This window comes from Marmota flaviventris, chromosome 8 (assembly GCF_047511675.1).
Source record: "Marmota flaviventris isolate mMarFla1 chromosome 8, mMarFla1.hap1, whole genome shotgun sequence".
NCBI classification, from domain to species: domain Eukaryota; kingdom Metazoa; phylum Chordata; class Mammalia; order Rodentia; family Sciuridae; genus Marmota; species Marmota flaviventris.
In genome coordinates this window covers 1,805,485-1,819,465 of record NC_092505.1, presented here as the reverse complement: position 1 = coordinate 1,819,465, position 13,981 = coordinate 1,805,485, and the positions used below count along the sequence as shown (strand labels likewise).

Below are 13,981 nucleotides of genomic sequence, written 5' to 3'. Positions count from 1 at the left end.
GGGCGTGGTTTCCGGGAAGCCCTCCAGGAGCCCCCCCCCCCCCCCCCCCCCCCGTGGCCACACCGTTGGGGTCCCTGCACCCGCGGCCGCCGGCTTGCCCCGACTGCTCGGCAGCGCAGGGAAGCCAGGGTTTCCCGGGACGGGCGTCTCCCCTGGCATCGCCGCACAGTGGTACAATGCCATCCCCTGCCTCGAGTGCACTTTGTTGACAAACACGGAGCTCCAGGTTCCACGGCCTCGCGAGGGGCATGTCACCGTGGCGCTCACCGATGCGGTGGACACTCAAGGTTTCTCTCGGAGAAGCTGCAGATGGGCTTGTCTGCTGCGTTCGCGCGGGAGGTGGATCCCAGGAGCCGTGGCGGGCCGTCTGCACAGCAGACCCGCGGCAGCACCAGGCGTCACCGCGTGGCCAGGGTGAGCCGAGCTGGCGGTGCGCTGTCCCCTGGCTCCCTCCCGTCTTCAGTGGCAGTGCGATGAGTGTCGGGGTCCTGGGGTTCAGTGTGTGAGAGTGTGTACACGTGTGTGGGGGGTGTGAGTGGGTGCAGGGCGGGGCTTTCCCCTGAGAGTCTCCCAGCGGGAGGGAAGGGGCTGGCGGGTTTGTTAGTGGATTCTCTGAGTAAGATGTGGGTTTTGCCCTGGGCAGCTTGGGACCTCAGCTGAGCAGGTCACCTTGTCCCCACACTTGTCGGTGCCCGAGTTGCTGGCCTGTGCCGTCCCTCCCTGCCCATCACCCTCAGCAGCAGGGTGGAGAGGAGCTGAGATGGCTCACCTGGTGCCTGGGAGGCGGGGCCGTCACACCCTGCTCACCTGTGGCTCCGGAGCCCCACTGCCCCTCTGTAAAACCCCACCCTGTCACCTGGGAACCCGTGACACCTGCTAGGACCCACAGAGCCCTGTCCAGGGTGGGCTCATCCTTGATGAGGACATGTACTGTGGCCAGTGCTGGTCACTGGGGGGACCTAGAGATGGAGCTGGAGCACTGGGTGCCCAGGCTCTTGGCAAGACCCCTTGGGAAGCTGAGGCTCTAGTGCCTGGTCCCCAGCCTGCCGGGGGGAAGTGCTTGGTACTTCCCCGCCCCCGTGTCAAGGCCACCAGCCCAGAGCCCCCTCCACCCTTGGATTGAGCCCCTCCTCCCCTCGCCCCCACTCTACTCACCTGACCTCAGCATAGCCTGCTCTACGCAGGGTCTCCACATCACAGCCTTTAAACTCAGGCACACCCCCAGAGGGGCCAGGGTCTTGGGCACCTGAGACATTGCAATCTTTTTTTAGTTAATTTAATAAGTTATTTTTTGGTGGCACTTGGGATGGAACCTAGGGGCACTCTTGCACTAGCTAGGTCCCCAGCTCTTTTTAATTTGAGAAAGGGTCTTGCTAAGTTATCCAGGCTGGCCTTGAAGTTGCCATCCTCCTGCCTCAGCCTCCAAAGTAGCTGGGCAGGTGTGCACCACCACACCCAGCAGCCATCTTTTCTTTGCGGTAATCGAATCATTTGTTTAATTAACTAGTAATAATAACGGCGATTCGTCTCTAAAGACACAGTGAGGAGCTCATAAAGAAAGCCCTCTGTGGCTGCACCCACTCCGCCCTGAGGGGGCCCCTGCCAGGTCCTTGGCTGTGTTGCCAGGGTCACCTCTGCTGTTGTTTATTTTCTTTAATTCTCAGATACTTCACCTTCCACTAGAAAACTTTGATATGAGTTAACAAGATCTATGTGTAGTGGGCTGAATCATGGCCCCAAAGAGATCCACGGCTCCATCCTGGAACCTGTGAATATGGGCCCCACACCTTGGGACGTCTTAGCAGGTGGGACTGACTTAGGGACGGAGATGGGGACATTAGCTTCGGTGATCCTGGTGGGCTGAAGTCGTCACAGGGTCCCTGTCAGAGGAAGGCCCGAGATGTGAGGCAGGAGCAGAGGCCAGAGCGGGGGAGCCACACTGCTGCTGTGGTGGTTAGGATCTGGACTGTCCTCAGAGTCTCCTGGGTGCAGAGGGGGCTTTGGGGAAGTGACTGGATCACGGGGCTCTGACCTCAGCAGTGGATTCACCCACTGATGGCTGGGAGAGTCCTGGAGCTGGGACCTAGTTGGAGAAGTCAGCCTTGGGAAGCCCTAGGAGGTTCCGTCTTCTCCGCCCTCCCCCACTTCTGTCCTTCCCAGCTGCCGTGAGCCGAGCAGCTCTGCTCCTCCAACTCTTCACTAGGATCTTCTGCCTCACGTCGGGTTCAAAGCAATGGAGGCATCTGACCAAAACTCTGAAGTCATGAGCCATAATCGATCTTCCCTCCTCTAAGTTGTTTTCATCAAGTATCTTGGTCACAGTGACCGAGTGTTGACTGATACAGAAAATTGGTTCCAGAAGTGGGGTCATTCTTGTGACTATGTGAACCCCTGGCGCTGTGGTTTGGAAGCCTTTGGAACTGGTTTGTAGGAGGAGTTTGGAAAAGTCGGAGATGCAGGCTGGAGATTCTCCTTCGAATGTAAGGAGAACTCAGTGGGTGACTGTGACGGGACCCCAGAATCCAGAATGCCAGGAGGAACGCAGACAGCAAGACTGTGCTCAGGAACCTTCGCGTGGGACGAGGTCTCTGCTGGGAATTGGACCAGAGGCCGTTTGTTACATCCTGGAAAATAACTTCTCTCCATTTTGCCCGTGTTCTGAGACTTTCTGTGAGGCTGAATTTAAGGTGATGGACACATCAGCGGAGGAGATTTCAAGGCAGCACCCACGGAGATGTTGGCGTAGATATTGTGGGCAGCTCGGGGCCAGATTCACCATGAGAACTGGAAGCAGAAAACAGAGGGAAAAGGCTTAAAAACTAGCAGTTTGGCCAGAAAAGCATCGAAAGTTGGGGCCGAGGAGGATGCAGGTGCTCAGGAGAGTAGATAAAAGAGAAGCCCAGAACATCGCACAGGGCACACAGGGACGGTGGGAAAGTGGCCCTGAGGGCAACTCAAACATCCAGGCCACACCCACTCGCTCCAAAGTAGGAAAGGGTCCACTGGTTTGAAAGGCGCTGCTTGGAGGGGAGAGCACCAGTGCTGCCCAGGAAGTCATCTCCCCAGGCACTCAGAGGCGGCTGCAGCCGTGGCCCCAGGGGGCCTGGCTGCTGCTCGAGCTGGTGACAGACCTTGGCATCGCCCATGTGGTCTGGTTCTGCAAGACGCTGGAGTCTGGGGGTCATGAAGGCTTCCACTGAGATTTTAAGGAAGGCCCGCAAGGGGCAGACACCGTGTTTCAGGGTCCTCGCTGGCAGTCCCTGACAGGGCAATGTGTGAAGCTGAAAACTGAGGCTGTGATGGAGAAGCCAAGAAGTCAGAGGTGCCGGGAAGGCAGACTGTTTGCAGAGGAGAGCCAGGCAGTGAGCAGAGCCAGCACAAGAGAGCCGCACAGGCAGGGCTTCCCCAGCCCCGTGGGACCCACACTCCACCTCCAAGGGTCGTGGAGCCCAACGTGGAGCCACAGGACTTGGTGTTTGCCTGCTGAGTTTTGGTCTGTTTTGACCCCGCCCTTTCTGACTATGCCTCTGTTCCTTCCTTTGGGAAGGGGAATGTTCTGCGGGCCGTTTTATGTTTGGATTCTGGGGCTCACAGCCAGAAGGTTGCCTTGAGTCTCCGAGGAGATCTTGGACTTGGGTTTTTGAGCAGTGGAGGGACTGTTGAGACTGCGGGGACCCTGTGGGTGGACTAGACACATTCTGCACTGTGTGATCATCAGGAGACCCTGGGGCCAGGGATGGAATGTGATGGGTCGTATCCGGAATGTCCCCAGAGTCTCATGCGAGCTGGGGACGGGGGAGTAGTGATGGGATCACGAGGCTCTGACCTCAGCAGTGGATTAATCCGCTGTTGGCTGAATGGATGACCGAGCCCAAAGTGGAGGGAGGATGTCACTGGGGTGTGCCTTGGAAGGGTCTCTCAGGCCTCTCTTAAGAGCCCACATTTATAGAAAGCTAAATAAGAACCAGAGTGATTGATGATTCAAGTTGTGTACGAAACCACAGCTTGCAAAACACATCTTAGCAGATGCCATGGCCCCCAGCCACAGCTTTGAAGCCCATATTTATTTGGCCACTTGAGAGGGCAAGAGCCCTCTCTGGCTCCCTGCGGAGGAGGTTTCGACACGGCTCTGCTGCCCTGGCAGCTGTGGAGTGAACCCTCCCAGCCAAGCACTGCGGCCTCCGCCTCCCCGTGGTGATGGCTGCCCCGGGAAGGGCCTGAGACCAGGCAGGGAGCAGGCCCGGGCACCTTCCGCCACATCACTGGGGCTTGTGGGGTCCCCTCAAAGGAAACCCAAGTCTTGAGGATGTGTCTGTGCAGGCCGAGGGAGCCCCGAGAAGACCTGGGTGTCACAGTCCCCTCCACATACAGCCTCCCATGCCCCTCAGGCCTCTCTCAGCTGGAGGAGTCAGTGGGCACAGCAGGCCTGGGTGGAGCTGAGCACACCGCTCTGGGCTTGCTCCTTCTCAGCGCAAGCCCCTTGGAAGCGGCTGTCAGCGGTGGCTGTGGTCATGGCTACCATTCTTGCGGCATCTCACAGCAAAACAAAGTTGATCCGTGATGGCCGGGAATAAAAGACTGACGTCTCCCACATGGTGTCTGTCGGGCGGGAAGTTTCCCAGGCCAGGCCTAGACAGAGCAGCGCCCACGGAATGTCCCTGAGCCTGATGGGGCACTCGGCACCATCCTGAGCGGCTGAGGAGCCAGAGACCCTCAGAGCCACTGACAGCCCCCTTCTGCCCAGGAGCCTTGGGGTCATGGGGCCCTTCTCCTGTGGCTATCTTCTCCTCTTCTGAGGACGCCAGTTGTGTTGGACCAGGGCCACCCTGATCCTATGACGGCGCCTAGGTTGATGGCCTCCGCCAGACTCCACCTCCCAGGAAGTCAGCCTCAGGCACGGCATTTGTGACCTCAGCTGACCTCCGGGGGCACAGCTCCACCCCGACATGTCTTCTCACTCGTTGAGGGTCCCCTCTCCAGAGCCCTCCTGCTGTCCTCTGGACTGCTGGCTCTCTGCAGCGGTGAAGGGGGCCACCAGGCTTTCTCCCCTCGTCCTGAGAGCTGGAGAGCCTGCTGTGGGCCCAACCCCTCTCAGCTCCTTGGGGTCCTCCTCATTTTGCTGAAGCATGTCCTGGAGAAGGCACGAGGGCGTACCTCTCCCGGTCCCCGGGAGCCTGAACACCTGCCATCCACTTCCATGCCTGGTGGACAGTTTGGCTGGGGATGAAATCCTCAGCAGAAAACCTTCTGAGGGCATTGCTGGGGCTGCCCACCCACTCCAGCAGCTCCACCTGCCCATGGCGGGGAGCCTGATGACAACTTCGTTTTCAAGGATGAGGGAGATGTTCCTCAGAAATATTTAAGAGTCTCCCTTTTTTCCCCTTCATTTTCTGAAATTCACAATATTTGAACTCATTATTACTACTCATGGTTGTGGCTCCTTTTCAACTGGACCTTTTGGCCTGAAAATTCACATCCCTTCAATTCAGAAACTTCGGTTTCTGTGTCAGGCAGCCTTGTGTTACTATAACAAAACCACCAAGGCAGGCTGTTTTATAAAACGGTTTATTTTAGCTCATGGTTCTGGAGGTCCAAGGTCAAGGGGTTGCCTCTGGTGATGGCTTTCCTGTTGGCAGAGTCCTGAGGCAGCACAGAGAATCCCATGTCGTGTGTGTGTGTGTGTGTGTGTGTGTCCTCTGGTCTCCCTCCCTATTTTATAAAGCCACCAGGACCCAGTCATAGGGGCCCCAGCCTGTGGCCTTGTCTAATCCTGATCCCTCCAAAGCCCCCACGCTCAGCACCGGGTGGCCTTTCCATCCTCCTGATACCTCACGGTGGTGACTGAATCTCAGCAGGGTGCCATGGGGGACACCCAAGCCCCCCAAACCACAGCGCTCTGCCCCGTCCTGCCTGGGTTCTCTGGCTGGGGTCCTGCTGGCCACACACCCAGCCTCTGCCTGTCTGGCTTCCTCTCTTCTCTGTCAGATGCCCTTGTCCCTGCCTCCCCACTGTCCACTGAGTTTCAGTGGTGGCTGCACTTGAACCTCCAGCTCTGTCCTGGGCCTGTGCTGCGTGGTGGGGGCCGCCTCTCCTCTGGAGCCGTGAGCAGCAGGGGTGCTACGGCCAGCACTGTCCACCCATGACTCGCCTGTTTCTTCCAGGGTCCATAGTTTCCCTCTCGCCCCGTCTGCCTCACGTCACCAGGCACTCACTGGTGGCCTGCTCTCTGGTAACCACACACGAGGATCCCCTGAGACTTAGGCACATAATGCTGGGGTGCAGGAGAGGCCCCAATTCTAGAACCTGGGTGGCCTCGCAACACGGGTTCCTTTAACTCAGAATCAGAACCCGCCACTATAGACCGAATGTCTGCGTCCCCAGTTCACATCCGGGCATCTATGCCCCCAGGGGCTGGTGTTGACGTGGGCCTGCAGGAGGTGACGAGGTCACGAGGAGAAATCCTGATGGGAGACCCAGAGCTGTCCTCTCTCTGCTGCGTCAAGGCACAAGGAGAAAGGGGCCATCCACAATCCTCCCCAGACACGGACCTGCTGGCACCTGGACCTCGGACGTCCAGACCAGAACCAGGAGAAACAGTTGCTGGTGTTGAACGGCGAGGGGACAGGCGCCGGGGTGGGGGCGGGAGGGAGGGACTCATTCTATGAGTGGCCCACGTGCTGGCCCTCACGAGCCTGCTTTGTCAGAAGCACTTACCTGCAGCCCTGCCTGGCTGGAGTGGACCCATGAGGAGACACAGTCCCCAGCACACGACCTGTTATCTGCTGGAGAAACGCAGGCGCAAAATCATGTCGATAAGCCTACCCTGAAGGGCTTTTGTGACCAGATCTAGGAGCTCAGGATATTAAGGATAATTCTTCCTCACCATAAAATCTGAAATGATTTATGTTAAGAATCCAATTAGAGCCAGGAACAGTGGTGCACGCCTGTAATCCCAGTGGCTCGGGAGGCTGAGGTAGGAGGATCACAAATTCAGACCCAGCCTCAGCAAAAGTGAGGCACTTAGCAACTCAGTGAGACCCTGTCTCTAAATAAAATACAAAACAGGGCTGGGGATGCGGCCGAGTGCCCCTGGGTTCAGTCCTCAGTACCCCGCCCCAGGAAAGAAATCCAGTTACTAGTGGTCAGTGTGAGACAAGGTGACTAGAGTTGTCATGGCAGTGGGGACTTGAAAGTCTAATGTCATCCTGGTCAATCAAAAGTCAAGAGGTGGACCTGGGTGGGACTTTCTGGAAACTTCTCTGGACTGCCCCAATAAAACTGGAGTGCAAGAGTGGCACGCTGTCCCTCTCCTCTCTGAGAGGAGCCCCTCTCCCTTGAGAGTGTCCCTGCTGCCCTTTTCTGCTCCTTTGATAAACTCATGCCCATTACTCTGAGTGACAAGCCTGAAATCTTTCTGACTTGATCACAAGACGCAGGGTTTGAGGCGGGGCAGGGGACGGTCCTTGAGCTGCCTCAGTGTGTGGAAGACCCCAGCTCTGTACAGAACCACCCACGTCGCCATGCTTTGTGACAGCCGCCTGAGCCGGGCCAGGACTGTCACCTCTGTAGCCACCTGCAGAGCCTGACAGAGCAGGGGTCTGGAGAAAAGACCCCAGGTAGTGGGGGGGTGTGCCTGAACCCAGAGTGTCCCTGTCCCTTGGCCTCCCACCAGCCCCTTTGCCCTCTGGCCAAGCTGGACACAGCCATCTGTGCGGCCAGCTCAGGAGGCCAGAACACAGTGTGGGCTCCAGGCCGCAGGAAACGTCAGGTAGGGGTGTCGCGAGGAGCACTGGCCGTCAGGTAGGGGTGGCGCCTCTCTGCATTGGCCGGCACAGACACGGCTGTCCAGCTGCCAGGGCTGGAAGTCCTCACTGCACTCCACCCTGGATCCCTGGCCGCCTCCAGCTGGGCTGCCCTGCCCTCCCTCCTCCCCTCTCCACCAGAGTGACTAATGGCCCGCTCCCCTGGGTGTAGGCACGTCTGCTCCCAGGCCCTCCTGCCCCTGCACATCTGCACTGAATCCAGCATGACGCAGCGCAAGGGGGGGCCGTGGGGGAACATGGGGGCCGTGGGGGCTGTGGGGGCTGAGGGGGGACATGGGGGCCGTGGGGGCTGTGGGGGCTGAGGGGGGCCGTGGGGGCCGTGGGGGAACATGGGGGCCGTGGCCGTGGGGGCTGAGGGGGAACATGGGGGCCGTGGGAGCTTTGGGGGCCATAGGGCCATGGGGACCGGGGGCTGTGGGGGTCAGGGGCCATGGGGGCAGTGGAGGCCACGGGGCCGTGGGAGCCGTGGGCGCTGGGTAGGTAGCAGGGACTCTTCAGCTCATCCTGGGACCCAGCGGCTTCTCTGGACCAGAGGGATGATACACAATCTGCCTCTAGCTCTCCCTGTGGAGCATGCAGTAGGTGCCTAATGAATGCTTAGAGATGGGTGGCCAAAGCCCTCAGGACCTTCGGCTGGCGAGTGCTGGCCAGGTGGACATCCCGTGCCGAGGGGAGGGATCGCTTCTGTTTGCTTCGCTGGGAGCCATGGACACAGGGCTTGACCCTCAGCCACAGTCAAGAGTGCAGACTTGGAATGTGCTTCTCTGGGAAATGAGCCCCAGCGTCCCCGGCGTCTGGGGCTCCTGCAGGCCTTGCAGATGTCGGGGAAGAAGGAACACACATGGGTGTCCTGGAAATCCCTGGGTTCAGAGGTCAGTCCACTACAGCCCAGCTCCGAGAGAATGCCCAGCCCCTGGGGCCATGGCCGACCCCAGCCAGACTCTGCTGAGCCCTGAGACCACCTGAGACCACCTGAGAGAGTGCCCAGCAGAGGGCAGGGGCTCCAGCCTGGGCCACGGGGGATGGGCCAGTGTCAAGACACGGCCCACTGCCCATTGAGGAGGTGCAGCAGGCCCCAGGGCTGCACCGCAGGAGGCTGGACTTAAGGATGGGTGGAGAGGAGGCTTGTGGGGCCACCAAGAGGGGCCACACTCCAACCCAGGCCTCCCGGCACGTGCACACGCTTGGTCACAAACAGCAACTGAGTCAACCACGAGGCCTCACGCCCAGGAGCACAGAGGGACCGTGTGCGCAGAGCAGAACACATCAGCAATGAGGAAATCAGCCCTGTGGGCAGCCTGCCCAGTCGCAGCCCAGGGGCGGGCTGGAAACACCCCTCCGCCCTCTGTCTGCCATGCTGATCTGACCACGCCGCGTGCCTGGCCTGCACAGCTCCGCTGCCCGATGCCCACACTGCACCCTCTCAGAGCGAGCTTCCTCTCTCGGGGAGGTCAGCCTGGCCTTGCTTTCTCCTGTCCTGAGATTCCTTTTCGTGATGACGACAAGGACCCTCATGGCCTGAGTTGAGGTCCATCTCCCTTCAGGGGACCTCCTCAGGACCCTTGCCCCTGGGACACAGCTGCTCCTCAACAGCACAGCAAAGGGCTGGGCCTTGCTGCAGAGTGACCAGGAGGTGGGCACCAGCTGCCCAGCACCACAGGACAGAGGGTACCCAGTAGGGGGAGGGCCAGCCCAGTGTACCTGCCCACATCTGCGGGATCCAGCTGCTGCCCTGTCCTCTGATGTCATCCAGCTCCATAGGTGACTCCCCCACCACATCACGCCTCCCCAGCCTCCCTCCCTGCCCCACCAGGCTGCCCCCACCTCTGCCCTCTACAAACCTGGGGTTGCCCCCGAGCCCGCACCCCTGTGGACCTCTGTAAAGTGAGCGGCTCGTTGCCATCCATCAGACCAGGGAGGCCTGCCCTGTGCCGGGCTCTGCACCCCACACACCCTTGACCCACCGTCCCCAAGGACAAAGTCTGTGGGTCTTTGCTTGGAGGTGCACGGTGGGGTGGGGGAGGGGCCCCCATCATGGGCACTTCGTGGACAGTGGCGGCTGCAGAGAACACAGGTGCACAGGACAGGTCCCGGCAGGGCAGCACACCACGCCATAACGGCCACAGAGCAGGAGGGCGTGGTGGGCAGTGGGGACCCCAAAGTGAGCAGGCACCCCATCCCTGAAGGGCCATTGCTCCACGTACGCTCGTGTCTTTTCCTTCTCCCTTGACCTCGCCAACATCTGAACGATTTCCCCCCAAACACGTGCCATCCTTTTCTCTCTGTGTGACAGTCATGACTTGATCCCTTCACAGGTCATCTTTGAGCATGCGTGACTTGGGACCGTGAGAGCTCCTGGGTATGAGGCGGCCCCTTGGAGCAGATCTGCGCCCCTGCCCAGTCCTACTTACTCATGATTTCAGAAAGTCAACAAGTCAAAGTGCTCGCAGAGGAACAGGCTCAGGTCCCACAAGGCGCGTCAGCGTTAAACCAAAAGGGAACTGGCCCTGTGAGCAGGCTGGTTCTGGTCTGGGGGCCCCGGATGTGCGGCCTGTGGAGGAGACACACACGGGTGAGCTCAGGAAACAGCGGTGCCAGCACCGGAAGGCCACTGCAAATGGGGGTCAGTCCGAGTCCCTTCAGGATGTGGCCGTGGGTTTACCCTGCGCCATGGCTGCCCCCCGTTTCCCCATTGGCTGTAGCCCTAGGCCGTGGCCAGCCGAGGCTCTGCCCCCTGTAGCTGGACATCCCCAGCCCCCCGCCTCGTGCCAGCCTGCACATCCTCACGCCCACAGCCAGCCCCCGCCCCTTCCCACCAGCAACGGCAACAACAGCAGTCACCATTCTAGGGTCCAAGTGACAGGCTGGGCTTGGGGGGCCCTGCAGGCCTGCAGGACCTCAGGCCTGTCCCAGGATGTCCAACCGACTGCCTCGGTCATCCTTACAGCTGCAGGCCTGGTGTCCTGAGGCCGATGAGCAGTTGACCCCTGCCTCCCGAAGCCCCACCGAGCATTCTGGTCAGAAAGGGACTGGCCACCCAAATATCTAGCAGTTGCTGCTCTGAGCCCAGCACCCCTGAACCGGCAGGGGGTGGCCTAAAACGGTGTGCGGGTGGCTGGCCAAGCATCTGTGCTGTGGCTGCTGTCTCCCCCTGAGCCGGCCACACACCTGCCCGCTCCGCTCCTCTGGGGGCGTCTCCACAGTGGGGCTTCTTCACCCCCAGGAAAGAATGGGGCTCTCTGAGCAGGGAGCTGTGGCTGGGGAGGTGTCACTCCTCCTGTCCTTTGTCAGGCTTAGGCTTGGGAGGCAACAGTAGCCGGGCCACATGTAGAACAGCCACCACCTGCAGCCCGGGGACAGAGGGCTCAGGCACAGAGTGCATCCAGGGACACAGAGGCATGGCTCAGACCAGGGCTTCTCACCTGCGGTGACTTTGAATTCCAGAGGATCCTTGGCAGACTCCAGAGACGCTTCACGTTGTCACTCTAGTCCCGTGGCAGTGGGGACGCTGTTCACACCTGCATGCACTTTTCCTCTATGTCCCTCCTCCATCCTGCCCTCCTGTCCTGGGAGGCACAGGTTTGCTCCTGGAGCTTAAGGACGGACCCCAGAGGACACAGTGCCAGTGACCACATCAAGGGTGCACGCCCAGCTCAGCGCCACACCTGCTAGCCCTGAGGACCTGAAGGGTGTCAGGCTTGATTGGCTCTCGGCCCCCAGCCGGCAGCTGGAAGTTTGCTGGCAAGGCTGGTGACTCATGGGGCTCCCTGCTGACTGGACCTCCTGCAGAGGCCCTGGGGTCCTGACACCGAGCCTCGGGCATGGAAGGACTGGGGCCTCAGGTCAGGTTTGCTGGAGACAAGGGCTTCAAGGGGCCTGAGGCCCTGGGAGCTGGGTGGGTGCCTGAGAGGAGGGGCCACCAGGGCTGGTGAATGGACACTGAGAAGGGCCACAACAGGGCCTCTCAGAGAGCCAGAGAGGGAGAAGGGAGGGTAGTGGAGGCCGGCTGTAGAGGAGGCCCAGCCGTGGGAGGCCGGGGCCTACGGAAGCCCTCCTGCACACCCGGGCTTCCCAGGACGGACAGGCTCTGGCAGGTCGTCTGGAGTTGTGTCCGACCACTCAGGAGTCAGGAGATCGGGGAAGAAGGTTCCCCATCCTGTTCCACCTGCAGGGTCAGGCCACCCACTCACCTCCAGGGAAAACAGGCATGACTCAGAGCCCAGGCCTCTGCCCACACTGGTGGCAGTTACCCACAGCCCGCAGCTGGCAGGTCTCAGACCGCTAAGAACGGAGCCCTCGGCTCGCCCACTGGCTGGGAGTCGTGGTCACTTCAGGAGAGGATCCTGCCCCCAGGCTGCTCCGCAGGGCAGCAGGGCTCCGCTTGCCTGGCACCCTGTCCCTTGGCCAACACCCTTCCAGGATACACCCTTGGTGCCCGTGTGGCCTGGGAAGTGGGACCTGGGCAGACAAGTCCTCGGGTGGGGGAGGCCCGCAGGAGCCAGGGCCTGGCAGCCCACGGCAGCATCCTCACCTGGAGAAAGAGCGTCTCCAGGTGCACCCCCCACCCACAGGAAGTAGAGGACAGGAAGGAGCATTCCTTGGTGATGGGCACCTCCATCGATTCAGGGAGGAAGAGATTTCTTCCTTCCGCTCGTTTACTCATTTGCTTTGGTCGGTGCTTTGCAGAGGTGCATGAGGGTAGGCGTCTACACGTGCACAGCCAGGTCTTGTCACGGTCCTCTGCATCTCCTCCCCTCCCCTGCCCTCCACCTCCCTCTGTCCCATGATCTCCCCTCTGGGCCACTCTGCCCACTCTCCCCTTCCCTGGTCAGCCTTCTGCCTGGCCTTGACTCTCCGGGTCTGGCTTATCTCACTCAGCATGACCTTCTCCAGCTCTGTCCATCACCGGCCACAGACCTTAGGAGGAGCCCCTGTCCCCATCTGGGGCATGGTGGACGGGCCCATGTTCCTGCCTGCCAAGGGAGACTTTGCCCTGGCTGCCCTCCCACCCTCCTCCACGGGCCTGTCCTGCCCTGGGGAGAAACATTCCAGCCCCTGGGCCACGTCTTCTGGTGACAACGTCTGACATGCCACGTCTCTCTCTTGCAGGCGAGGAGTGTGGATGCTGCCGTCACCTGTGTTCCCGACCCCAGACAGGGCGTGTGAGTAGTGAATGAAGGAGGGATGCGGGGGACCAGCACCCAGCCCGCCAGCTGTCTCTCCTCTTCCAGAGCCTGGTCCCCAACAGCACCTGGTGTGACTGACTGCTGCCTGGCTCGACCCGCCCCCGCCGCCGGCTCGGCATTCTGAGCGAGGGGCGAGCGCTGCATGATGAATGGCTGCAGAGCAAGGGGCACTGGCCAACGAGGGGAGGCCAGGTGCCACAGCAGGACGGTCTCAGAGAAGGGAGGTGTGCCTGGTCCTGGGCCCATACGACCCATGTGGGGGCCCCAGATGACAGTGTTGACACTAGACACCATTAAAAAAGTGTTTTAACCAACCAGGTGAAATTCTCTTTGTTAAAAGGAGCCATGTGATCCAAGCCACAAGATTTACATGTCCAGAGCTGAGGGCTGCTAGGCTCTGGCAGTTCCCCCAGGGGACTGCACAAGGCCAGGGAGCTCTTGGAGGCTGGCTGATGCGGCACAGCTTTGGGGAGCATTAGGAAAATAGTCACTCAACAGCCACTAACACAGAGACTGCCAGGCGCAGTGGTGCACGCCTGTTACCCAGTGGCCTGGGAGTTGGGCCAGCTTCAGCAACTCAGTGAGCCCCTGATCAAATTAGTGAGACCCTGTCTCTAATTAAAAACAAATAAGGGCGGGGGATGTGGCTTAGTAGTAAAGCACCCTGGGTTCAATCCCCAGTACCAAAAAAAAAAAAAAATCCCATAGATGTGGACACCTCCTTCGCGGACCTTGCCAATAAGCCACGGCCCTATGGAAAGTTTGCTGTTCACGGAAAATGCCCTCGGCCACCTTGTGCTGGGGACTCTGGACAGACAGTGTTCCATGAGGCAGGACTTACTGCAGGTGGCCTGGAGAGGTCCAGGGCTCAGAGTGGGGCCTCAAGGCCAGGGTGCAGCCTGCGCTGGACCCTGCTCTCCAAAACCCAACCTAACACTGCACCCTGCTTGCAGGGTCTGCGGGTCCGCCAGC

The 13,981-nt window shown here is 60.1% G+C and overlaps 2 long non-coding RNA genes across 4 annotated transcripts; one reads left to right on the top strand and one right to left on the bottom strand.

Moving 5' to 3' along the window:
* Positions 1–1,262: 1,262 nt before the first annotated feature.
* LOC114087709 (uncharacterized) lies at positions 1,263–11,323 on the bottom strand. Of its 2 annotated transcripts, none has more exons than XR_011708267.1 (3): positions 11,246–11,323; positions 10,235–11,166; positions 1,263–2,784 (listed from the first exon to the last, which is right to left on the bottom strand). It is a non-coding gene; the product is annotated as an uncharacterized lncRNA (long non-coding RNA). The 2 variants fall into 2 exon arrangements; XR_003581880.2 differs by lacking the exon at positions 11,246–11,323 and having other exon boundaries at positions 10,235–10,374; positions 10,992–11,069.
* LOC114087708 (uncharacterized) lies at positions 8,329–13,323 on the top strand. 2 transcript variants are annotated; one of them, XR_011708268.1, is made up of 4 exons: positions 8,329–9,584; positions 10,139–11,519; positions 11,570–11,665; positions 12,933–13,323. It is a non-coding gene; the product is annotated as an uncharacterized lncRNA (long non-coding RNA). The 2 variants fall into 2 exon arrangements; XR_003581879.2 differs by having other exon boundaries at positions 10,139–11,665.
* Positions 13,324–13,981: the final 658 nt, after the last annotated feature.